Genomic DNA, 27,799 nt, shown 5'->3' with positions numbered 1-27,799 from the left:
GATGTGTTTTTTGTATGGGATGGGACTATGGATGGGTTAACTGAATTTATTGAATATATAAATGGTACGACCAATTTCTTGAGTTTTGAACATAGATGCTCTAATGATGTGATTGATTTCCTAGATGTACAGATATCAAAGAGAAGTGGGGTGATACATTCAGAAATGTACAGGAAATCTTGTTGGAGAAATGGTATTTTACATCGTAGTAGCATGCATCCACAACATATTTATGGCAATATAGTAGAGAGCCAGACCCTGCGAATCTCTCGTTTGACTACAGAAGATGAGGTTTTTGATTGTAAACAGGGGATGCTAGCCGGCAATCTCTTAGCAAGAGGTTATAATGAGAAAGAAGTAGAGAACATCTATTGTAATACCGACTCGATGAGGAGAGGCAAGGGCAAACCATATTTATATAGACACCAAGGCTGTGATATTGCTGAAGTTAACAGAGGACATCATACAGCTATTAATAGGATCACAATTCCTTATTCCAATAAGAATATGAAAATAAAGGATATTATAAACAAGAACTGGAGTATCCTTACCACTGATGATACTATTTCTGAAATAGTAGGTAATAAACCTAGGTTCAGTTATAGGAATATGAAATCTCTGAAGAGGTTACTTTGTTATGAGGACAATGACAAGGGAGTGACTATATCAAATAGGAAGGGTACATTTCCCTGTAGAGGGTGTCATCAATGCACATATATGTCAGGAAATAATGTTTTTATATATCCAGATACGGGAAATTCTTTTAATTTTGACCTCTATGCTGATTGTAAGTCAAGAGATTTAGTTTATCTGGCTGTCTGCCAGGCATGTTCGTGTTTTTATGTAGGTAAGATGAACAGAAGTCTCAGGGAACGTGTGAGGGAACATGTATATGCCATCAACAAGGAGGATGATCACAATGCCTTAGCTAGACACATATTAAGTGTAGGGACATCACACTCTTTTAGGTTTAATGTACTACAGTTAGTGAAAAGAACGAAAAGATTAGGGAATATAAAAAATCAAACGGAAGAATGTGAGAATAGATGGATCATCAGGTTACAGGCATATAAAGGACGAGGGCTCAATGAGAAGGTTAGTTTAAAACCTTTTCTAGCAGCACGTCCTTATAAACATTGATTTTTTGGATTTTCTTGATTCTGCTATTTTTATTTCTATTTTTATTGATATATATATATATATATATATATATATATATATATATATATATATATACAACACACATATATATATATATATATATATATATATATATATATATATATATATATATATATATGTTTGTTGAAATGTTATGTTTGTTTTTATATTTTAGGAAGGCACATTATGTTTATTATGATAGAGATATATTCTATGATGTATGCCTTTATTTTTTAAGTGATCTAAACATGTGATGATGTTATGATGTTGATTGAGTGCTTTGTATTGGTGTCTACATTTAAGAGTGTTTTTTTGAAATGTAACTGTTTTGAAGTCTGATGAAGCGTTGAGAGGACGCGAAAGCGCTTACTTGCACTGCAGTAATAAAAGAGTTTTTATTAGCCGTGGTGAGCCCTATCTGTTTTTTTGACTTTTAAGTAAACAGCTTAATGGATTAATGGCAAGGCAGAATAGCAACAGTGACAAAGAGTCACCCTGGAATATCCCCCTTTGAATTTTTATCCCTGGGATAATAATCTGTCCTTTATCATGGCTTAATTGCAAAGTGGTCTGCCACTGTTTCATGATTACTATAATGTAGTCAATCAATGTAGGGTGTATCTTATATATTTTTAAGCACTCTTTTATCCATGAATATGGGATACTATCAAATGCTTTTTTTGTAGTCAATCCATGCCATACTTAGATTCTTCCCCTTCTTACAGTTCTCCACTATAACTTTAACAACAAATGATCCTTTGTTCCATATGACTTTCTTTTATTGCCCTTTTGTTCTACTGCCATAATTGAGTTTTCTTCTAAGTGACTACAAACTCTGTCATCGTCAATTCCCATGTGTAGTTTATACGTCATTGGAAGACTAGTTATTGGTCTATAATTTTTAGGGTAGCTTGCAGTTTCACTCTTAAGTAAGAGCATTGTTTTTCTTGTTGTTAACCAGTGCGGTGTGTGTTCGGGATGTGCATATTAATAGTTCTTACTCATGACTAAATCCTTGTGCAAAGAAGTTAATACTTTAAGCCAAAAGTTAGCTACTACATCTGGGCCTGGGGTTTTCTCAACTTTGTTTCAATTTCTCTGGCTGTTATTTCATCCCATTTCATATCCTGTACCTTTAAACTTCTTATTCTTTCTTTTACTTCTGTCCATTTAGCATCTTTGTTATTTTCCACAGGATCTTCATAGATATTTCTCCAAAATGCATCTACTTCCTCTTTCTTTTGGCAGTCTTTCAATTCCTTTTACCTTATTTCCCAATTCTCTAAAAAACTTTTTTGGGTTATCAATAAATTTCTTATTTTGTGTTTTTCCCTTATATTTATCAATGTATCTTCTTATGTCTTTCTGCCTGTTTTGAAATTTTTAGATTGTTATCTCCAGTAGTGCATAATAGATCCTGGTCTGTTCTAATACTGCACATTGATTTTATCACATCTATCTTTCTTAATATTTTTGTTGATCTATTTCCTCTTCTATAATCTTATAACAATGACACTTCTTATCTTAGGTGCTTTATAGTTTTCTCTATTCAATATTTCCATGATGGTATTCACTTTTGCCCCCTCTTTTCCCTCACTACCCTGTGTTCCTGTGGTAGAACTTTGTCAGTTATTAATTTAGCAGCACAGTAATATATTCTGTTTACATCTGTTATATCCCATGGGTCTCTAGGGACAGTGGTAATTACTGTGTTCATTTGTTTTTATCAAGCTTCTGACTTTTGAGGTTTTTTAACCTTCTGCAGTCTAGTTCTCTCATTGATCTTGATATATCTGCCTTTGTCTATTAAATCAAACAACTCTTCTCTTAACTCATTTTCTTCCATACTGAGGGCACATCCGTTGTTTTCCATTTCCTGTGGGCATTCTATAGAAAGTTCTATAGCATCTTCCTGTGGCACATTCTCTTCAATTTCAACCTGTGTCTTTTGTTGCTCTGTCATATGGAAACTCAGTGGCCTATCACTCCTCAACATTGACTGCATCAGAGTTTCCACAGTTTCATGTTCCTTTCCTTGCTGTCGAGCTTCAAGTGAACATTTATACTGGTTTCCTGTGGAAAGTTCAAAATATCTTGATATGGCACCTGACCAATTGCTTCCTGTTCCACTGGTTTCCCCTTAATTTTGATATCTATTGCTCTATCCTATTGTGGTGCTTTCTGCATTTGATCATTTGATTTTCTACACTGAATCATTCTCTTTGCAGCTGCTCCATAATCTCAGTTTCTATTTCTTTGCAAACAAAATGAGAGAAATTGGTCTCACCACGATGTAGTTTTTGAATAAAACTCCGTAACTCCGTAGTTGCAAAAAAAGTGAAACTTTATTCCATATGACAAGAGAATCGATAAGCGCTTTCGCGTAGGTAAAACTACGCTTCATCAGATAATATTCTAAATTAAAACTCTCTCTTTTAAACTAAAATTGGCGGGAACTTAACTCATTAAACCACCAATTTATTAATTAATTAATTAATTAAGATAAACAAATCCTATTCTAACAATTCTACGTATGATCATTCAATAACAAATACAAGAAAGTTATATAACATTTTCTAGTCCCTTTATTATGGGAACTCATTCTTGTGTAAAATAATATAATTTTTAAAATACTTATGTAGACAACTTTTAAAACACAATTATAAATGACTGTTTTTAAAAGAAACCTACTACTTTAACGGAAAACTATTTGAGCACCCAATTCATCATAAGTCTTAATGAATATTCCATTAAAACATGATATATGTATATAAATTATGCATAATATAAATATGAAATAAATATAAATATAGATGTAAATATATGAATGTGATTTAATAAGTATTCAATAAATATGATTTAATAAATATTTATGAGCTGCTAAAATATAACTTGTGTATCTATTTAATATAGAAATTCTAAAATACTATAGTTTAAGCTGGGATAAAATGCTATAATCTGTGTTAAGTAAAAATATTAAAACATTATTATATATACACAATGTAATATTATATACATTTGTATAAACCCTGTTTGTGTTCCATCTAAAATATTTAGCAAATTATCTATCACAATCTATTATTTAAAATAGGTTTAATGGAAACAAATTTATTTAGACCCGGAGAAAGGTGGGCTCCAAGCCTAAGAATCCACTTTAGCTCTGCCATAGCTAAACAATTGCTGGTATCTCCTCTTCTCTTATTTATTGAGACTACTTCTAGAATCCTAAAATAGAAAACATGATCTTTATTGTCTTTGATATGTAAAGCTAAGGCATTATTTTCACAACCTCTCTTAATTTCATAGAGATGGTTATAAACTCTGTCTGTTAGCCTCCGTTTAGTAAGGCCAACATAGAAAGCTGTACATTTATTGCAGGTTGCTAAATATATTAAGTTTTTTGTTAAACAGGTGGCATAAAACCTAGGAATAAACTTAAAATTTAAAAATGGATGAGTGTAAATTTGTTGTGATGAAATATGTGAGCATCTATTACAGCTCATACAAGGGAAAGTACCTATTTTGTTATTAATAGTGACAGAAGTACTGTTATTGTGGATTGTGTTCTATAGCATCTTCCTGTGGCACATTCTCTTCAATTTCAACCTGTGTCTTTTGTTGCTCTGTCATATGGAAACTTAGTGGCCTATCACTCCTCAACATTGACTGCATCAGAGTTTCCACAGTTTCATGTTCCTTTCCTTGCTGTCGAGCTTCAAGTGAACATTTATACTGGTTTCCTGCGGAAAGTTCAAAATATCTTGATATGGCACCTGACCAATTGCTTCCTGTTCCACTGGTTTCCCCTTAATTTTGATATCTATTGCTCTATCCTATTGTGGTGCTTTCTGCATTTGATCATTTGATTTTCTACACTGAATCCTTCTCTTTGCAGCTGCTCCATAATCTCCGTTTCTATTTCTTTGACTTATCTATTACTAATCTCCTTTTCTACTTTTCCTTAGTCTTCTTATTTTTTGTATTGTAAAGTTTTCCATATCCAGATTCCTTTGCCTATATTTTTCTTCAAATATCTTTGGTGCTACTCTTTTTTTATTACTTAGTTTTGCTTTCTCTTTGCATAAATATTACACCATATTAAATCTCTTTTCCTTTCCCCTGTCCATATTTCTTCTTCACGTCTCCTGATCTTCTTACTTTTCCTTATTCTGGGGAATCACCCCATCATGCTGTGCTGTAGTCTGTTTTAGATCTTCTACATTAAATCCTTCACTTCGCAGGCACTCCATAACTTCAACTTCTATTTCTTTAACTTCTGCTTTACTAATCGTCTTTTCTGCATTACATCTTTGTGCTATTAATCTTTTTGTTGTGAAATTTTCCATATCTGGATGCCTTTGCCTGTATTTTTCTTTGAATATCTTTGAGACTGCCTTCTCTATATTAATTAACTTGACTTTCTCCTTTGCATAAATATTGCACCATATCAAATCTCTCTTTCTTTCCCATGTCCATATTTCTTTTTTATATTATTTAAATATGTCTAGCTTTTGTTGTTTATATTTTCTCACTTCCTCAGATACTTCTTTTTACAAACAGATCAAAATTTCTTGATCTATATACTGTTTTTCAAAAATCTGTTTTATTAATGAATGCAAATTTGTATTTGAAGCTTCTGACAGTATTTCCTGCGGAAGTATTTTTCTTTCCTCTAATTTCTCTCTTATGTATGTGTGTGTGTGTGTGTGTGTGTGTGTGTGTGTGTGTGTGTGTGTGTGTGTGTGTGTGTGTGTGTGTGTGCATGGCAGTGCATGTGCCCTTTTACAAGGATATGAATGGAGCAGGATGATTGTTTTTGTGTGTGTGTTTTTATGTGGGGGACTGTGTGTATGTGTGCGTGTGTGTGTGTGTGTGCGTGTGTGCATGCGTGTGCGTGTGTGTGTGTGTGTGTGTGTGTGTGTGTGTGTGTGCATGTGTGTGTGTGTGTGTGTGTGTGTGTGTGTGTGTGTGTGTGTGTGTGTGTGTGTGTGTGTGTGTGTGTGTGTGTGTGTGTGTGTGTGTCTGTGTGTGTATGTGTGCATGCGCGCATGTGTGTGCAGGTGTGTGTTTGCTTACATTAGGGAGTGCCTTCCATACATCTCATTGCCCTTAATCAATACCTCTGCAGAAAGCAAAAATTAATTCTTAAAAAAATTGGTTATCTCTATCTCCTTTATCTTACTTAGAGTCAAATGAGAGACTAGGCATCAGCAGCACAGTTTTGAGGCAAATTCACAGTTCTTAATATTAAGCACCAGTTTGTACATAATTCTGTTCAGATCCTAGACATGCACTAAAGTATTTTTCTTTCTGTCTTAAGCTGCACACCAGAAGTTTAGAAATAAACTTCCAGAATGAGTTTGCTTTTACCAACTGCAACATGACAGACATTTCTTCTTTCTTTAAATAGTCCTAGAGAAGTTATAGAATAAGCAAAAAGTACTAGGCCTAGTTCATTTTAAAAAAAAGATAATGCGTTTTCATAATATCCAGTATAATATGCTTCTAAATGTTATAAACTAACTATAAATCAGAAAAGAAGTCTACAAAACCTTCAGATTTAAGTGACTGTACAATGAACAACTCTACAAGACCCCTGACATTTACCTGCAAGACAGCAGTTGAATACATTTACAAGTCAAAAACTATTAAACTCTTACTATATAACAGATTCAGTAACTCAACTGCAAATGAACAGGTGTAAAATAATATGACCTAGACTATATTTTAAATGTATGCAATTCAAAAGTCAGGATTTCAGTTTGGTAATTCTAACATTTACATTCACTTTTGCAATCAACTACTCTCTAGAACAGAAAAATTGTAATTGCACGCCATATTTCAAAGTAAGTGTATACAACACCAAACCAATAAGTGTTAATAAGTAGTTAATCCAAAATTCAAAACTCGGCAGACTTATCCTGTTAATGCAAACAAAAAGTAGTCAAATTTGTTTCCTTTGAGGCAAGCTGAAGTCATCTCACCATACATCTCAGCTGTCCAGATTTTTGGAAAATGTCCAGATTTTTGTCTCTTATTTTTTAACTGTTTCTCATAAACTGTGTGATTATCTGGCAAATCTTTGAGGATTGAAGTCACTAAACAATACTTACTAATAACACATTTGAGTTTCAGCCTTCATATCCTTCAGAAAATGTAACATAATGCAAAATCTGTCATTCTAGCAAATTTCTATGTCTTGTAGTCTAGTATGTTCTTCTTTCCTGTCCTATGCTGATTCTCAGTCTAATCAGCTGTGTAGCAACCATATCCAAAGAGGGATGATAAATTAAAGAAATCCTTAATAAGAAGCCTAGAATACAGGAATCATTGCATCATATTTTGCAGGAAAGGAGAGGAAAAAAGAAGTGGCAGTAATGCAAATAATATCATCCTTACTATTTTCATCAGTTAGGTACTGCGGTGGTGGTGCTTTGGTAGCGTTGTCGCCTCACAGTAAGACATTGTGCCGTTCAATTCTCAGCTAAAGCATCTTCTGTGTGGAGACGTGTGAATGGGTGTACCTTCGTTGATGGTTGTGCGTCAGAGCTGGCAACTCGGTACGTAAAAATCTACTACCAATCATTAGCGGATCGGAGTTCCGCTGTGGCGACCCCTAACCGGGAAAAGCCGAAAGACACAACAACTATTTTCATCAGTTAGAATTCCACATTACGGAGCATGTCATTTTCTTCAGTTTTTTTCTGATCTAGAAATATGTAATGTGGCTCCCTCTGCTGGATACATGCAAATATTTTACAATTACAAAAAGATTTAAATGTATCGCTGTGCTTGTATATATATATATATATATATATATATATATATATATATATATATATTTATACTGATTAAAGTATAATCACAGTACATATGTTCTATGGGAAGATCAACTAATATTTTTGGATATTACAGCACTTATTCCAGTGTTAAACTGTTACAGATGTACTAATTTAGTGTATTTTTTATTAAGAAGTGAACTGCATTATAGACAAAGTCTCTGAAAAAAGAGCATTGTATGGCTAAATGTAAGCAATTAAAATATATGGAACTTCAATCTATAAGACACACATGATCAGATTTTTTTACTTACTTTTTTCCTGCAAAACAATCACTGTCAATAGTGGAATTCATTGCCAAGTTAGGAGTCCCTTACTACAAGTAAAATAACACAGTTCTATGGTAGATGTGAGGATGTTGTCACATTGAATAAATATAGTTTAATAGCTATGACTTAGAATTAAAAATGGACCATTAATGCACCGTTAATCACTGCTTCATCATGTCTGAAGATAATGCAGTGGTAAAACTTACCTACACGCCCTTGGTAACCAGACTGCATGTGACAGTGCTAATCAAAGCCCTAGCAGACATTAAGATTCAAGCAGTTCTGCAGTGCACGTGTACTTCATGTGGTATTAATCAGTAACCATTCATGACACGTTAAGAATGATTATACAGGTCAGCAACCATCATTTGGTTAGAATGCTACTCAGAATTTGGAAGTATGGCAGTTCACAAAAACTGGTAGATCAAAGTTTATGACCGTACAGTTTCTATTAGCACAATGCAAGTAGTCTAAAAGGAAAGAACAAGCATGCACAGGACAAAATGTTGTTTGGTTTGTAATTTTCAACTAATTCTGTTTTGATAAAGTGAAATTCTTCTACATGAAATGTTTCCAAATATACAACAGATTGGCTCTTATTATGACTGTAATAACAGTGCTGCAACAAGAAAAGCATGTATACAGTAGTTAGTGTTAATGGATGCTCTAAACCAGAAAGCATTAAGCAAATTTAGGCTGTATTAAGACCTGCTGAAGTTAAGAACTGAGGTTTAGAAGCTTCCAGAAATATTAAATAACGGCAAGAGAGTATATAAAGTAGATGCTATGGAAACTAGTTGACAAGTATTGCACAAAACTAGTTATTCAATGCACCTAATATCTAAATATGAGTACTTGATGGAAAGCTTGGTTTGTATAACTATGGCAATCAAAAATTACATGAAGATTTTTTTTCAAAGGCACATCCATGGCACTCTCCCTAATGGGATTTCACTCCTACAACCCCCTTATGCTACTATTGCCAGTCTGTGCATGCCCCAACTTGGACAAAAGGTGATTCTTTCTCTGAGATGTTGCAATTTCATACTAGGCTATAAAGGATAAAATTCAAGCCCACACACACATACAAGTATAATGTGTAATGAGTAAAGAAATATCTGGAAATAAAGTACCAAATAAACATACATTTTAGTTTAATTTTATTCATTGATGAGGTGTAAAGTTCAGTAGATAAAAATGCCTTTCAAGAGGTGAGATGAAAGTCTTGTCTGGTTAATATATTTGCTCATATTCACAGAAAATGACAGATCTGGACCCAAAGCTGTAGGATGAAGCTTGTTAGTGAGCCACAGCCTTAATCATATGTCTTATACCACCATATGTTATAACTTATTACATACATGCATTTTTATTTTTTCAATTTTTATTATTGAAAACTAGGTGGGTAGTATGCCAAGCACCTTTTTAAACACAATCTCAGTGAAGATGCTAAGAAGAAGTAAAGAGCAAAAATACAAATAGCACAAGTTTAAATAAATACTGAAAAATTACAAAGAAAACTAGCAATCCAAAAGTGCAATACTAAAGCATGAAATAAAAGTAAAGAAACACATAGACTAGTAATAACATAAATGGACTGGTAAATTGTAAAAAGAATAAAATATATACAGTATTTATGAATACATACATAGTTGACAAAATTAAAATGAATGGGTATTCAGAAATAATGTTAATGCAACCATACTGAGATAAATGTCAGTAGAAATTGTACAACTTGACCCAATGATGATTATGTATGACTAAGTGCCAAAAATGCATGGAGATGCTGGGAATGATGCTGTATCATAAATGAGTACAGTCATGAAAATGGATATCACTGTATAAACGAGTGAACTGTGCTATGAGAAGTCAAGTGATCCAGGTCCATTGGCATGCAGATGGCATGCTGGTTAGGATGCACATTTTCATGTGAATCAATGTGCTGCATGTCTGCTATTCAGGCACTGTTGAGACTCAAGCAAAGTTCACACAGTAAAGTGATAGCAGCTTTTGTTTTATAAGTGGGAAGGAAATGGGGTGGCAGGACAGTAAGAAAGGGGGATGACCACACAGAGGAATGCACAGAAAGACAATGAAAAGGAAAGAGTGGCATGGGTATGGAGTATAAAGGTTTTCTTCTTCATTTTTTTTTTCATTTTTGAGGCAGATACCCTTTTCTATTTTGTTTTCGGTAGCACGTGATGGAAGCAAGGAGATGTTGTGGTTGGGAATAACAGCAGAGGCAGATACACAAATATATAACACAAAGACTGGAGGGGATGTTGATATCAAAGTGGGATCCACAATGGTGACATGTGCACACATATTCTCTCTCTCTCTCTCTCGATGAAGAGAGGGTGGGGATCTGGTGGGCTGAAATGTCAGAATTGCAGGGAGACCTTTTTTGTTGAAATGACGTACTGGGGAGTTTGGGTGCCATGTTGGAAAAGGGCCGTGGAAGCTAGAAGAGACAGCTATGTTTCTGCATAGCATACTTACACTCAGGGACATCAGGCCTGCAATGAGCATATCCTGCTTAATGTGGTATGTATGTATTCAGAGATTATGTACATTCATGGCATTCAGCTGTCTGTCTTATTCACAGTGGTGGTAGTCACACATATACCAGCTTATACACAATGAAGTCATCTGGAGCTGTAGCTAAGAGTTGTAGTGACCTGTGCAGCTGCACAATCTGGCACCCACAACTTATGTTAAGGACTTTCCTCTCAGTTAAGGATAAAAAAAAACAATCCTCTCTTCCAAGCAAACCTGCTTGCTACAAATAAATTGAGTGGCTTACTACAGTCTAAATATCACACTTGGAGGGTCGAAGTGTTTCAGCCCTGACCACAAATACAGTATCATCATTCATTTCTAAACGCTGGTACTGCTCTCTACCACCCAACTGGCATCTACTGATCATATTTCCTGAAAATTTTCACCCAGGGGCCCCATTTTCCATGCCCTAGATGCGCCACTCAAGTCATCTGCATGCTTTAAAAGGCTCCACTCGGAGAAGATTCAGCACTACATGTCAACAAATCTATACAGACTGATGATGACAGCACTGTGCATATGGAACAGTTAGAGTGTTACTGCCAGCAATGTTAAAAGTGGAAGGAACATTCTCCATACCCCACAGCTGAGGTACTGTTAAGGCCCAGGATTGTCCTCCTGCATTATATGTATTTACTGAAGGATGTCTTGTCCGTGTGCATCATATACATGGAAACAGGCAGCAAAAACACAGCCTGCATTTGAGAGATGCACAACCTCCAGGATGCACACGTACAGCATTAGAGAGAGAGGTGGTGCCCATTGCCACCCCAGGGCCCAATTTGTATATGATGTTGGTGTCACAAAAAGCATCAAGTAGCAAAAGTGCAGGGCTGTGATCCAGGCACAGATGGATGCTACATGGACCATGTGAGAGGTGGTCAATGCACTGAGTCACCTGTATGAAGGCACCTCTGAGGATATCTCCTACATTGCAGGGAATGGCAGCCCCCATGGCAGCCATTGGTGAGTACCTGTGACTGCTAGCAAATGGCAGGCATATCAGAGGCTAGGGACAGTTGCACATTGCAAATAAGCCACTCACACATGGCTGTCTCCACCATGACCATCCCTCCTAGTTGTGGCCAGTCATACTAATGTGGGTAACACTTGTCTGGCTCCACCATTTCTTTCACTTGTAGCTGTGGCCATTGACATGGATGTGGATGACATTCTTCTGGCTCCATCTTTCTCTCCACCTCAGGCTGTGGCCACTCCTATGCATGTGGATGACAGTCTTCTGTTTCCGCAGTCGCTTTCAACCCTGGCTGTGGAAGGTCACATGGACATAGACAACATTTGTCCACCTCCACTGTGGGCACATCCTACACATCCCATTCAGGGTCACAGAGCTCAACAACAATCCAGTCCCCTATAGATGCCCCTGAAATTAAACATACTCTGGACAGACAGGATATAGTGGCAACACAACACTTGCCATGTCCACACAGCATGGAATGCAGCCTCATTCCAGCATATGCAGCTCACCTTCTATTGACTCACATGAAGCACATACCTTAATACCTGTCTCTGCATGGACAGATGGTATACCTGGTCAGTACTCCACCCCTGGCAGCTCCATTCCATCGCCTGAGGGCATTATCCTTGACAACTCACAACACCCTAGCCATGTGCAGGCTTACCACAGACACCACCCATGGCCCTCCTATCCATGCTAGAGTTATTGTTTCATGCCAATGTACCCATCTACCTCATGTGCAAATAATAATGACTGCAGTCTGACCACACCCTAGTTCATGTGAGTATGGCAAAGTCTGATGCATGGCATAGCCAAATCATGCACTATACTGCATAGGCTGTGATGCTTAAAAGCATAAATCACTTTTGTTTTGTGTTTATCTTGTCATAGCCAATAGCTGTGGACCAGATGCCTCTTCTTTGCCAGTGTATCATGATATACTGTGACTGTTTCTGCCTCACATTGGGAATAGCTGCAGATGCACCCTCCTCTGGCTCTTCACTTGGCTTCTCTACTTCTGGTGTTGATATATTATCTTGCTGTAACTGTTGGTGTAGCACCATGCTGGTAGCATGGCACACACCACAAATATCTTGTTACACATCTTGGGATTGTACTGCAGCGCACTGCCAGACATATCCAGGCAGTTAAGTCTTCAGCAGTCTGAACATGCTTGACAATGTTCCATGACTGTGAAACTGCAGTGTTGCAAGCTATTTCTGCCGCTATCTGGGAGCTGCATATGGAGGTAATCAGCAATAGCGCCAAGGCATAATCAGCATTACCTGTAACACAAAACAACAAAAGCCATTATGAGTAGTCTGTAACCTGTATTCATGTGCACAGACCTTCATGGGCTCTAGGGTGCACAATGTGTGAACTTACCAAAAAGATGACCCTGTGAAAAGTCCCCCTGCATAAAGCACTGGCATAGTTTGCACATGTGCCAGATAAGAAAATCATTGGAATTGCCTGTATGGCATACAGACATATTGTTGATAATATCCAATGCACTTCACTCCACCTGGCAGATGAAAACCCTCACAGCTAATATACTGGATGCTATGTGCAGCAGATGGTACCTTGATGGCAATATGAGTAAAGTCAATAGCCCACAGGACCTCAGGGAAATACCTGCATAGGGATGGTTCTCTCTTCTGCTGTCCAAGGGGATTTTAGAAGGTCCTCCACATGCATCAGTATCATAGCTTGGAACTGATGCAGCATTCATGTGGCTGAAACTTGCAAAAATTTTAGTGCATCTACATTGGAAGCTGAAAGGTTCCCATAACAAGAACGGTTATTGCAATACAAACCTTTGTGTCCATTGGGATAGGCATTCTACACATTCCTCTTGCTCCCATGTGAGGATAGCACAAGTTAACAAGCTCCCATATCATATCTCTGCCCATATAGTAGTGTTCTGATATGTTCCTGTTGTGGAGGGGATGGTATGTCGGCCACTGACAGACTGTTCTCCAGTACCAAGGGTGGAGACACACAACATCATGGACACAGGCTTCCAAAGCAGCATCTAACCCATGCTGACTGGCTAGAGTAGATGCCCCTCTTAGTGATACTTTCAATGTTAGCGAGAACTAAATGTACGTGCCTCCAAATTCCACCCTCCCAATGTGTCACCACGTTGTACACTATTTTGCTTAATGCAATGTACTAATTATTTATGAATACTGTAAGTAAGTGAAAAAACTGATGTAAAAATATAATAAAATATTTTGCATAATAAGAAACTATATATCATACAGAGTTTTAGACATAGTTTAATAAATATCCCAACATAGCTAGAGATACAGATGATTCTCTTTACCTGCAATTTGTATTTTATTTTCATAACAGTAGACAGTTTACCTTTTTTACATACATATGTCACTACTACCACTTTTCCCTAAGTTTTTATAGACTCATAGGTTCATAGAGTTTTACAAGGCAAAGTCAGACCATGGACCATAATTCCTTTGCTAATAACCACTCTCACAGAGCACCTAATGCTTCCAAGAGTGCAAAAATGTCAGGCCAGAGATGAAGTTACAATCACCCATCCAATTGGCAAGGCTTGATTTCCAACTTAACACTACTTAATAACTCCTGACAAAGGGATCATGCTAGCTCGAAAGCTTAAGTAACTGCCTGCAAAACCTATGTTGGTCCAATAAAAGGTATTACATCATGTCTGTGTTCCACTGTCTTTGTGTTTTCGGTTAGTGGACCAACACAACATTTCTTTCTTTCTTTCTTTCTTTTTTTTTTCTTACTGGCTTGTCTTCCAGGAAATGAAGATATCACACTGCTTTATATGTAAATGAAAATTACTCCAGAGATGAAGAAACAATCCACAAACAGCAGATATGTCCTTCCAACATCTTATACATTTAATAGAGATTCAAGTCCTTAATTTAAGTATTTGTGAAGCCATTTGTTTTCAGGAGGTATAGTTAGTAGATCAGGGAAGGTTTGTTTCTTAACAGTGTAGAATGGTAAACATAAATCAACATGTATGAATCTGTAAAAGTGTATAGAGACAGAGCTTCAAGTCTGTTGTGGTTGCTGTGGGTCTTTATTCTGATTATCTTTTTAGTTAGAAACATCTGGGGTCTTCTGTTAATGCATGATTTATAATTAATTTAATCTGAATTCAAACTACTGACTATTTCAGAGTATTAACAATAACTGTTAAGGTTACTGGGGACTACGTATTAGCACTTGTATTGTATTCATAACAAGAGAACAGTCCATTTTACATAAGGCAACATTCTGATGAACAGTGGTAAGCATAAACTTAAAACTCAGTAAGGCCTTAATGTTAAGACAGTTTTAACATTATAACAAAATTTTATCCTGTTCTGCTGTTCATCAAAACCTTAGGCTGGCATAACAACACCATGTTCTTTTCTCCCCTCTCTCTCTCCTTCTTTCTCTCTTTCTGTCATTTAGCTAAACCACAGTGTGTGTAGTGTATTAACTGCATACAACATCCATACATTCTAACACAGTATCTTATTATTTTTGTAATCCCTGCCTTTCTCGTCATTGTGAATTGAACATTATTGCTAATTCATATTTTCTGTTAACGAAAACCTTCTCTCACAAAGTTTGCTTGTTTAGACAGACCGCCAACTTAGAAATTGTAACTTGTTCTCTTTCTCTGGATTTAACCCTACACGTCTCTTGTTTTGAAATGTATTGTCTTATTAAATATCAGAGCAGCCTGTACTGAGGTCTGTAGAAGTTTCATGATGATCAACCATGTCATGCATGTATGTGACTAATATTGCCATATACCTCTCAACTGTCCAGATTTTTTATCTCATATTTTTGGTCTGTTCTTTATAAAATTAGTGGTATTCAGGGAAATCACTGAGGACTGGTCACTAAATAATACTAAATAATGACATACATTTGAGTTTCAGACTTCATATCTTAAAGAAAATAAATAATTAAAAACATGTGATTCTAGCAACTTTCAAAGTTTATAGGAGCAATATTTAAAATCTGCCCTTATTTTTAGCCACCCCCCTATTATTTCTGGATTTATCCAGACTTCTTCCACTAAGAGGTTGGGAGGTAAAATCTGGTTTACATGCAAGCTACTGCTAACATATCTGGCAATATAATTTCCACTGACAATTGATCTTTTCCTAGTACTATTATGGCTATATTAAGTGTTGTTCATTTTCTTAATTATAGAAATAGTGTTACTGTTTCCAAATATCTGAACAAGCAGGTAGCATGAGCAGTGCTGACTGGCCTCATATGAAAATTATCAAATGGGTGAACAAAACTGTTTCTGACAGACTGTATCTTGTTAAAAGGTTATTATTATAATGTAAAATATTTAAAAAACTTGCATATTTACAAAATGTGACATAAGTAACATTTATTGCATTACAGTAAACCTCAAAATCCACTGAAGACCTAGGATATAATAAATACTGATGGAAAAGTTCATTTTGTTCTTTAGTAGCACTTACAGATGTTCATCATATTCATTGCTTACGCAGCTATATGGGGGTTATATCCTGCCAAGGATATAACAGCTGGCCAGCTTCCAAAACCTCAGGTAACTTTCCACATGCCCAAACTGTCAGACAGCTCAAGCTGAGCTGACTAAAAGACAAGTTTGGGTGTGTAGCCCCCCCCTCAAAAAAAAAAAAGCTTTACAGCTACCGAAGAGTATGCTCCTCTGAGGCTTTCAAGGATTGACAGTTGGCTTTTGCTGTTCCTTTGCTGGGCAGATAAGTTCTTTTTGGGGAAAAAAACTTCAATTTTCTTATTTGTGTTGTTGTTTTATTCGCTTTCCTCTTCAGGAAAGCTATTTTAAAGCTAGGAGTATTATGTTTCAACAGACTGTCACAAAACTGCAATGTACTTTAAATGGAGCACTGTTTTTCCTGTCAATGTAAAAGTGGTGTAAATTAACTGAAAACATTTTTTCCTGTAGAGAAATTGTGTTTATTTTACTTTTATGGAGATGGCATACTGTTTTAAAATGCTTTTCGTCTGTTTTACTGGCAACAAAAATAACTTTTGTGGACTGGTAGTGTCATACCTCTCAAGTGTACCTCATTACGAGGAATGTACCTCATTTGGGGTCTTAAAAAGTTCATGTTCCTCGAAGTTCCTCAAAGTTCCACATTGAAAGAGTCTGTCACACATTCAGTGTTAGGAATTTTTTTAAGTGAAATCCATGGTAAATAGAAATTAATCATATTAATTCATTAAATGATCTTCTTTATAAGTAAAACCAGCATATTTTAATCGTCCTATGACCTTCCTAGTTGAAGTTGTTAGTTAGCCATTAGTATGTGTTCCACATTTTGCCCATTTGTTCCACATTATGAAGGCGAGTGTTCCTCATTTTGGAGATGGAAGGTTGAGAGCTATGGGTAGTGTTTACCAGCATTAGCTGCTTGTCTTCCCTGGGAAAGAGGAACCATTTTTGGCTTGACCATAGAATAGATTACCAGTCCCACAGTCAGTCCTTCTTCCAGCCACAAAAAGAAAAAGTTAAGCAAACTGCCTTTGACACCACAGCAGGCTAGAAATTTGCTTCAGCTGCAGGTGGGTGACTCTAATGTGGCCATTTGTTGTACCTCAGATCATTCATCTTTTACCCCAAATCCCCCTGGTGCAGCACCTACAACCACTATGGACTAGGAGTTAGCTATATCCTCTCCGGCTGTTGGGGTCCCCTCAGTGGGCAAGGAAGAGACGCTCTTGTCAGTCCTGGGAGAGAGAACAGGGAAGGTTGCCTCTTTGTGTCAGAATGCTGTGCCCATCCCCGTGGAAGCTGCTGCTGCCATTAGTAACATGGCTGGCCCTGTGTTTTCTGACAAAAAGAAACAGAAAATCAAGAATGTATCTACTCCTTAAATATAAGAGTAGTTTACTGGGTCTGATTCAGTTTTAGTCAGGCAATTGATCCTTCTTGTATAGTAGTTTCTGGAAAAAGAAAAAGGGATACCTCTTTTCCTGAATGTATTCAAGATTCAGAATCTGAACAGAAAGCTGCAGGTATGGATACAGGAATTTTTCCTCAGATTTCTGATTCAGACTCATAGGAGAGTTTAGTTTCTGTTTCATCTTGTGGGGATTTCTGTTTCTCTAACACTATTGCTAGAATGTGCTGGTGTTTTCAGTGGGAAAACACTGAGGTTTCTTAGTATCCAAGAAAATACTATGAGTTGTTACAGAAGGAGTTTCCAGAACCTACACCCATTCCTCCTTTTCTGTCTGCTTTAGAGGATGTGTATACTACTACTTTCAGGGTTCCTCATAGTCAGTCAGATGTCAATAAAACTACAGATATAAAGTATAAAGTTACTCAGTCTTTTAAAATTGTATATACTATTCCCAAACCTGACCCAGCAGCTATAGTTCTAGTTGATCCCACTGCTGCTAAGCACTTAGTCGATTCCAATCCTACACTTTCTCATAAGGATGGGAAGATTGTTGAAAGGTATGAGAAAAAGTGTATACTTCTGCAACATTGATTTTCAGGACTTTTAATTCTCAGCTTATATATCTAAGTTTGTCCTGACTAAATGTGAAAGTATGAGGAATAGTTTTTATGCAGTTTCTTCTTGTGAAGAAAAATCTGCTTTAAATAACAGTTTCTTTTACTGCACAGGACACTACTCTTTATTTGCAGTGTGTGCATGACTCTGTTGATACTTCTTCATGGTCACTGGGACTGTTCTCTATAGGTTTGTATGGCTGTGTTCTCAGAACCTCATGGATAATGATATAAATGAGGTTTTAAATTCACCCTTGGGCAGAGATTTAGTGTATGGCCCCTCTGCTGCAGAGGTGACCAAAAGTGTTATGAAAGGGGCAAGCTGATCCAGGGAATTTCTAAGATTTTTAATCCCTCCTTTTCATAATTTTCCAATGAATTTTCTATCTCCTCATCCAATTTTGTCAAAAAAAAAAGAATAAACTACCTCAATAAAATACAAGTAAACAGATGCTTAAGAAGAAATGGTAAAGGGGTTCCAAATGAAGTCTCGAACCTCCCAAAACCAAGGATAGTCCAATAACTCTGAATAACTATTTAAGAGAGCTTGTGACCCCCTCCCACCCTAAGCCCTTTTTTCTTCCAGAAAGTTTGAATCTCCATTTTCTCTGTTTGGCAACATATACTTTCAGACAAATGGGGTCTGAAAATCATTCATCAAGATTACAGATGGCAGTAGAAGGAAATGTCTCCTTTGCAGGGGGAGGGGTCATTCCTCATTCTCCAAATCAGACTCTTTTGTTTTCACCATTTCTTCATCTTATGTTGTTTCAAGGAGTGATACAACCAGGTCCACCTTCACAGATGGAGAAGGGTTTTTATTCGAGGATGTTCCTAGTGCCAGAGGAAGAAAATGATTGGAGACTAGTTCTGAATCTTTCTATCCTAAACCTATTTATGATAGTGCCTAAATTCAAAATTAAGTCACTACGTGAACTCTATTTTGCTTCACTTGACAACCTATTGTCTCTTCTTCCTCATTCAGGTTTCCTGGTAACACTAGATTTAAAAGGTGCATATCATCACATTCCTAGTCATCCAGACTTCAGACATTTCTTAAGGTTTTGTGTGTCTCAATCACATTATCAGTTCACTGCCTTACCTTTTGGACTATCCACTGCATCAAGAGTTTTCACAAAGTATCTAGCTCCAGTTATAGTTCATTGCAGGTGAAAGGGTATCCACTTTCTTCCATATTTAGATGACTTACTTATCTTTGCAGAGTCTTTTTCAAAGTATCAGGAATCTCTCTCTTGGGTGAGAAATCTCTTACACAAGCTGGGATTCCAAGACAGCATTCAAATGTCTTTCTTGACTCCTTCACACAGGATTATGATCCCTGGATGTCAACTAGTCATCTCGGTTCAAAGAGGTTTTCTTCCACCGGAAAAAAAAAAACTAAATATATATATATATATATATATATATATATATATATATATATATATATATATATATATATATATATTAGATAGATAGATCTATTTCTAATGTTTTCTACTCAGACATCAGCCACTGGAAAAAAACATAGAGATCTATTTATAAAGTTTTCCACTCAGACATCAGTCACTGTGAGGGAATATCTCAGGATTTTGGGTCCTATAGCATCTATGATTCTCATATTACCCCTGGCAAGACTCCACATGAGAAAGATACAGAGGTATCAGAAATCTATTTGGTCTCAACACCAACACTCTTTATTTTTTCAAATCCCAGTGCTGATGTTTTTCAGAAGAGAAATCATTTGGTAGAGACAGCAGATATTCTTAAATCCATGTCTCCTCTTTCTCCCTCCCGGCTCCAAAAAGGTCAGTCACCACAGACGACTTTGCTTGGGGAACAGTTTCAGGAGGGATAAAATTGCAGTGGGTGTGGGACACCAAGGACAGATGCAAGCACATAAAATATCAAGAAGATGCTTGCCCTGGTCAAGGCACTCAACTCTCTGAACCACCTTTGGTCCCTAGGACTTCTTCAAGTAGTTACAGACAATACCACAGTCATGTGGTACCTCAACAGGCATGTGACCACTTTGTAGACTAGCCATGCTGGATTGGGATATAGCTTAATAGTACAATCTCACTTTACATACATCCTATATTCCATCAGAGCAAAACTGTGTAGCAGACAAGCTGATCAGGACCAGGGCAGACCCTCATGAATGGAAGCTAGGTCAGGGGGCCTTATCTGTGAGGAGTTCTACAAGTAGACCTATTTGTTTCCTCTCTGAACAATCAACTGGCAAGATTCTGTTCCAGGACCCTATGCAAGGAGGCCTTTTCTTCTAATTTCTTTTCCATGGACAAGAATGCTCCTGTATGCTTTTCCACCCTTTCCACTAATATCCAGGGTAATTCAGAGGGAAATCTCCCAAGATCATTGTGGCAATTGCCTTCTTGCCCAGGCAATCATGGTTCTCCTTTCTTTTGAAAATGATCAATGACCTATCCATTAGGCCACTGGGTCCTGCTAATATACGCCAGCCATGTGAGTTCTGTCTCCACTAGAGAATAGGTATTGTTCTTTATCAGTTTGTTTTGTAATTCAAAAAGTTTAAAGTATAATATAAAATCAGAGAAATAAACACCCACTGAACACTGCCTGAGTACATGAAACAAATCACTGATCGCAAATAATGGCAAGAAATATCTAAATATTATACATACATGAATGTCATCACATTATGTAATAATGGTTTATTACTACCAGCGATACACAAAAATATGCACATGATCAACAAAGGGAAGATTAAGGGAGGAAATAAGGGAGGAAATAGGAATTTCTTTTCTTAGTTGGCATCATCAATAAAGTTCTGTTCACTGGTTACTGCAGTGGTTATCTTTTGTTTATGTTTTTTTAATATTAAGGTGACATTTATGCTAATTTGAAATGATACTACCAGCTGCTTTTTGTACTTAGGAAAACAAGATATGAAGTTTTTCTCTTGATCAGCCTGCTGTGAAAATATGCAGCTATTACATGGGTTGTATTTATATACATAGTCCGCTATGTTTATTTAATCAGAGATTCCTAATACTTTAAATCACTGATATGGGCCAGCCTAGCATATACAAATCAGTGTGCTTCTGACCCTATCCTTTTATATAGTAACATATCCTTCCTTTTCCAGTCATTACACCTGGACCTATGAACCTAATGAACCTATGGACAGCATGGTGGCTCCGAGGTTAGGATCTCTGTCTCACAGCTCTAGGATTCACACCACATCAGCAGTCACAGTGTCCGTACAGAGTCTGTATGTTCTCCTCTTGTCTGCATGGGCTTTTTACAGGCAACCTATTTATTTCCAAACAATTCCTGATTGATTGATTATTCAAAACTATCTATATAACAGCATTTACCCCTGCCCTTGTGACCCAGGTCATGGCAGAAAAAGGGTACTGAATGACCAGCCCACTTACATGGTTTGACAAATTAATAAATTAAGTTAAAAAGGTGTGAATTCCATTTGGTTATAGCCATCGACAGCTAGTCCAAAGGGTCTATTATCTGATGCTCTTGCACAATATATTACATTTACCAAGAAATGTGATGCCTTTTCTACAATGAAATACCTCCCTCTATTCCCAACTGCAATTAATTTTTTTTTGTTTGTTTTCAGGCATAATTTAAGAATCATTACCGTTTTTCTGTGTATATTAATTTTTGTCATGTTCATGGTGAAACTACAGTTTCACAGTCAGTCAGTCAGAAAATGGCCATGTTTGTTGAGTAATTAAAAAAATAATTTAGTGTAACTTGTTTCTGTCTATCTTCCTTTGTTGTAAGATGTGCCTCTCCAAACTCTTTGACCTGTGAAGTTGCATACTTTTCCTTGACTTACATGAGCTAAGATAAAATATATCCACTAGATGGCAACAAATAATAACTTTTGAGATAAGACCAAACAAAAATCGTGTGTGACTGACATGTAGCTACTTGCTGTACTTTTCTGAAAAAGAGCATAACATTTTACTTCTGTTACATATGACGTGAGCTGTCTTTTCCTTGCCAATTACCATGATATTAACTTGATTCATGACAGTGTTTTGCTGACAAGCTTTTTCTGCTTGTCTGATGAAACTATACATCTTCATAAACAGACTAAAAACCTGGAACTATGACACCAATAAATCAATGCATGGCAACATAAAGACCATCTCATCTACTATTCTAGATATGTCTGAACAGAGATAAAGAGTCCGACATACTATGTTACCTTCATCTTGCATTAAAGGCTACTGTCAACTGAAGAAGCTCTGGTTATCAGCCTTAAGACCATATGCAAATAAAAAATGTATTTATTTATTTGTTTATTTACTTATTTTTTACTGGAATAGTCCTTCAGTGCAATCATTTGAGCTCTTGGAAGAGAAGCTTCAAGCAATGAGAATAAAAATATATACAGTGATGTTCAAAAATCCACATTTATAAGGAAAACACCACAATAACAACAGTGACAACATACAATAATGGTCTAATATAGAGTTTTAATGCAACACTACTACATTAAGAAGAGAAACAACACAGAGTAATGTTCTTATACACAGAATTCTAAGGAAGACTGATATTAATAAAGATCTTTGACTGTGGAATTCAGTTTATCCAACATTAAAATAATGTAACTTGATTTTACTGTTGAAAGAAAAGAAAGCAGAGTAGGGAAAATAGGATGAAATATTGGAAAGGTGCCAAAAAAGCAGTGGAGGGATGAGAAGGAAAAGTGGGAAATGAGGAAAATTGGAGAGAAAAAAATAGAAATTTGTGTTGAAATGGAGGTGAGGTAGTACAGATGTTCATAGGTTCATAGGTTCATACTAGGCTATCTGCCCAAGGGCATTTATAAGCCTAGCCCATAGTTATTTGGCTTTCGCCACACCTTTAGTTTGAATAAAACTATGCCTATTATTTTGCTGTGCCTCTGTCAAGCAGTGACACTGAAGTAATCCCTGGGGTATATCTGATCCCCATCCATTGGTCAAGATTCCTCTTGAACAAGGCCAGCGAGGTGCTCTGCCTCACATGTACCGGGATTTTGTTCCACAGCATAGGGAGTCTCTGGGTGATGAATCTGTCCCTCCAGCATGTTCTATTAATAACCGTGTCAAGGTTTAAGTCTCCGCCCTTGTGGTTCTGAGGGATCTAGATTTTTTGAGGTGAAGCATATTCATCAAATCAGGGTTTGACATGGCCTTATATGTCAGGCACAGGTCACCTCTGAGCAAGCGGTATGAGACTGAATAGAGCTGGAGTTCTTTCAGTCGGGCAGCATAAGACATATTTTTGAGACCCTTTATCCTTTTGGTGAGGAACTTTTGGGGCCTTTCCAGCTGCTGCAGGTGTCTGGTCAGATACATTCCGAATGGGGCATTGTACTCAATCATAGGTCTAATGAGTGATGAGTACAGGGGGGCGATGACCTCCCTTGATCTAGATGTGAATCCCTTCATGATCAGGTGTGTAAGTGTTTTATGGTTTGTGCTTAACGTGCCAATAAGTCAGGTACACGATAGTGGCTTGAAGGTCCCACATTATCCTGGTGAGGTACATGAGCACAGCCAGGAGTCAGTCAGGTGTTGTTTTAATTTGCGTTTGTAACTTTCTAATTTGTCTATTTACTTTTGAGGAAGTGTCAACCTGCTCCAAAATTTGGTGACATTACTGCAATAGGGAGCATCTCCTAACTATTGTTTGGCTTTGTGGTGACCAGACGTTTTCCACTGGAGAGTAACTCTATGCATGGTGAATACTGCTAAAGGATGTTTTAGGGAAGGGGTAATTATCGGGTTGTAGATAAAATTAAGGGCTGTGACTACCTGTGTGTAGAAAGGTGTTCAGTCTAACCAGTGTTCGTGTTTCAAGCTGTGACAGTACTACATGAGAGGTTTGTAGCATGCCTATAACTTTGTTTGCTTTGCAAGTCTGCAAATTTGACTGATGCATATAAAAGTGTGTGAAGGAGACAGAAATGAGCAATGGTTTTTGTTATTGCATGAGTTACATATGAGTTTGCCTGGTAAAGAAGTCCCCCTCCTTTTTTTATAATGACTTGGTGTGTTCATCAAATTTTAGATTTTTTATCTATAGTTAAACAATTGAGTGGGTTACCTTTTCTATGATAATGTTATTGTCTGATATAATATTAAAAGAATGTTTGATGGCAGAGAATTGTTTGAATATGAATAACATTAACTTTTTTTTAAGGTTTAACAGTAGGCTTACACTTGTTAGCCAGGATTCGACAGAGGAAGAAGATTCATACATGACTCTTTGGAGTTTTGTAAAATTTGTTGTAGTTCAGAGGGGGTGAAGTCATCAGTATACTGCATGATTGTAACTTGCCTTGTAACTGAGTGAAGCTTGTTAATAAATATATTAAATAGAAGGGAGCCAAGAATCGAGTCTTGGGGGATACCTACAGGAACTGGAAGGAGAGTTAAGAAGGTGTGTTGCCATTAGTAGCTATTTAACCAAGCTGGCATAGGGTGGAGAGTTCATTTAGTAGTTTGGAATGTGAGAGTGCCAAATGCTTTGGGTAAGGCAAGAAAGATGGATAAAATGAACTGATCTGCATTTCTATGATAATCGGTCAGGTTGGTTAAATGTAGAAGTCAGTTGCGGTGCTATGACCTGGATGAAAGCCATGCTGAGTCTGCGAAAGATTGCTCTTAGTAATGAGTTGCTTGAGGAGCTGTACGAGAATACAGTTTCTAGGTGTTTTCATAAGGGAGATAGTATTGTAATAGGTCTGTAATTAGGAAATGCTGTTGAATTTCCACCTTTGTGTAGGGGTATAAGATTTTTTTGCCAGACGATTCGGACATTGTTCTTTGCAAGAAATGGTTAATAAATATGGATACAGGGTAGGTTAATGGGTCTGCTGTCATATTGATGTATTCAACTGGAAGGTTATCTGCAGCTGGACTTGTGAGTTTTAGATTTTAGTGATTTTTTTGTTTGTTGAGGTAGGGACAGGTTTTAAGGAGAAGGATGTTGTAAGGTCATTTTGCTTTGTAGGCAGGGGGAGAGGGGAAGAGGAAGTATTATCTTTGACAACAGATTGTTTGTATGAAGTGCTTGTTGAACTGGGTGGCAATGCTGTTAGCCTTATTAGCTGACAGTGCTGGTGTGGTTGGTTGGCTAGGGTATAGAAGACTTTTCAGTGATAACCAGAACAGCTTGTTGGCTGATATATTTCCTGGAGGTTAAGATAGAAGTTTATCTGTTTTTAATTTTTTTTTTCTATTTTAATATGGGATTTCAGACGTCTGAAGTTTTTCCAATTGCTTTGAGATTTGTTTTGTCACCATTGTTTCCAATGTTTGTGCCTGATGTACATAAGTTATTTGGTTTCTTTTGTTAACCAAGGTGCTTAGTTAGATTTCATCTTTTCTTTCTGATGGGACCTAGTTCATTTAGTATGTTTAGAAATATTTTACTAAATTCTGAGCCTATTTCCATTAGAGGCATTTTTGCAATATCCCAGATACATAGTTAAAGGCTGGAAATAACAGTTTGTATTTGCAATTTGTTGAGGTTGTATGCCTGCTTATATTGTGATTGTCTGATGGTATTGTATTCTCAATTTACATCAAAGGCAGGAAGATGATTCACTGATGGTGTCTGGTAGGCAACCACTTGTGATTATTTTGTTTTGAGATGAGGTGAGTACCCAATCCAATGTAGATTCTCTACTGGTGTTTTTGTTAATCCTAGATGAAGTACTGGTGAGTTGACTGAAATCATATAGGTTTATTCAGTAGGTGGGGGTATCTGAATATATTAGTTGTTAGTCAATGATGAACTGTCCCAGTATGTTTGTTTTATAGCTTATGTTGGTGGACATCCAGCATGGGATTTCTTTGGCAGTGTTAATATTGTTATTGAATGGTGTGTGTGTGTGTGTGTGTGTGTGTGTGTGTGTGTGTGTGTGTGTGTGTGTGTGTGTGTGTGTGTGTGTGTGTGTGTGTGTGTGTGTGTGTGTGTGTGTGTGTGTGTGTGTGTGTGTGTGTGTGTGTGTGTGTGTGTGTGTGTGTGTGTGTGTGTGTGTGCATATATATATATATATATATATATATATATATATATATATGGATCTACTTCATATAGTCGACTTACCATTTTGTTGACTTGTAGATCATTGAGACCACATTGCCAAAAACTTAAAATAACGAACTCCCGGAACATCATATTTTACCTCCAGGAAACTAACCACTTGGCCACCATGGTGAACTTTGTCCTTTTCTCCACTGTAGTGTGATCTTAGTGTTGGTATATTTAGTTAAGGGTGTGTGGAGGGTGTAGCCATCCAACTTTGGGGGGGTGGAGGGAGAAGCCCCCACTTCGTTATGTTCAATTTGCTTCTGTTTCTATTTTAACTTTTGGTGAACAAGTGGTTAGTTTCCCAGAGGTAAAATGTGATGTTCCAGGAGTTTGTTAGTTTAGGCAATGTGGTCTTGATGATCTGAAAGTCATTGAAATGGTAAGTCGACTATATGAAGTAGATCTATATATATATATATATATATATATATATACATACATATAGATATATATATATATATATATATATATATATATATATATATATACACAGAGAGAGAGAGAGAGATGTTATATAAATGTTCTTTTTACTGTGTAGCTTTAGGTGAAAGATGAGTATTTATTTGTCATGAAATTGGGAAATAGGGTTGGAATGTGGAGTCATAGGTTCATAGGTTGGTATTAGGCTATCGGCCCTAGGGCCTATACAAGCCTAGCCATAACAATTCCCTGGATATTCCTTCCCACAATATTTACTTCTCTGGACCCCTGTCTAGCAGGGCGACTGACATGATCCCCGGGGTGAATTTCCTATCTCCCATCCAATCATCAAGGTTCCTCTTGAAGAGGGCCAAGGAGGCACTCTGCTTGACATGTATGGGCAGTCCGTTCCAGAGTATGAGGAGTCTCTGGGTCAGGAATATATCCCTCCAGCATGTTTTGTTCATTGTGATGACAAGGTTTAGATCCCTGGAGTGTGTGGCTCTGAGGGATTGGGATTTCTTTAAGTGGAGCATGTCCAACAGCTCAGGGTTTTACATGGCATTGCATGTTAATCAGAGATCACCTCTGAGTAGATGATATGCCACAGAGTATAGCTGGAGTTTTTTTAGACGGTCAGCATATGGCATCTGCTTTACGCCTGTGATTCTTTTAGTGCGGTATTTCTGTGGCCTTTCCAGCTGTTGCAGATGTCTTGTGAGGTACATACCAAATGGGGCATTATAGTCTATAATGGGTCTAATGAGGGATGAGTACATTGGGACAATGACCTCCTTTTTTCTGGATGAAAAGCCCTTAATGATGAGGTGTGCCACATAGAAGGATTTCCTGACTGTTGTGGCAATGTGGTTATCGAAAGTGAGACCACTGTCCAGCTGTGTCCCTAAGTCTCTCATCACACTTTTCAATTATT

Source organism: Protopterus annectens, chromosome 1.part0 (assembly GCF_019279795.1).
Source record: "Protopterus annectens isolate FY-2018-M chromosome 1.part0, PAN1.0, whole genome shotgun sequence".
Classification (NCBI taxonomy): Eukaryota; Metazoa; Chordata; order Ceratodontiformes; family Protopteridae; genus Protopterus; species Protopterus annectens.
The sequence above is the reverse complement of the archived record's forward strand: the minus strand, read 5'-3'. Positions refer to the sequence as shown.